This window comes from Centrocercus urophasianus, unplaced genomic scaffold (assembly GCF_019232065.1).
Source record: "Centrocercus urophasianus isolate 14NV4802_14NV808 unplaced genomic scaffold, USGS_Curo_1.0 seq_46, whole genome shotgun sequence".
In the NCBI taxonomy this organism is placed as follows: domain Eukaryota; kingdom Metazoa; phylum Chordata; class Aves; order Galliformes; family Phasianidae; genus Centrocercus; species Centrocercus urophasianus.
Genome location: NW_024885044.1, coordinates 1,820,178 through 1,820,969, shown reverse-complemented (window position 1 = coordinate 1,820,969; position 792 = coordinate 1,820,178).

Below are 792 nucleotides of genomic sequence, written 5' to 3'. Positions count from 1 at the left end.
TCATCAGAACAAAACTTCTTTTTTCGGTTGCTGGCACAATTTTCAACATATAATTTGTTATATATATATAGATAGATACAGATATTTGATTTTCCTTTTTGCCCGCTGTTAGAGCACAAGCAATTCCAAACTGTGGTGAATCTCTCTCTCTGCTGTATCTACTCAGACCTTTTAGCCTCTAAATTAATTTTCATATTTCTTGTGTCTGGATAGAAGTCACCACATAGAGGTGGGGAAACCAATGTGCATTTTGTCTGTACCTGCTAAGCAGTGCCTGTCGGACGTGTGGTAAGGTGCCAGGAATGCCTTCCTGATAATTCACTCTTCCAATTGCTAGATTTTCCCCTCCAATACAGATCACAAAGGCATAGGTTAAAGTGCTGCTGATTTTTACAGCAATCTTGTGAGAGAACCTGCAGGTGTGTTTGTGCTTGGATCCAACACGCATGTATTTGTGCTGGAGTTTGAAGATGTATGCTGATGGTGACTGCTGTGCACAGAGATATGGCTGTGAAGATCAAGGTTTGTGTTTGCAATTCTTTGGGCAGACTTTTTTTCACTGAGTGTGGAATTTGCTTTGGTAAGGAATGTGTTGGCTGTTCAGAGAGATGCACCGTGCAGCAGTAGATCAGAACGTTGGCGTTCATGGCTCAGCAACTTCAGGAAGCCCCTGGAACGTAAATATCAGTTCAAGAAAAGCAAACAACTTCTACTTTTTTGTCCTTTCACAGAGCTGCTGTAAGGAAGTAATGTTTCTTTCAGTTCTCAGCACAAAAGGAAGTAAGGCTTAAT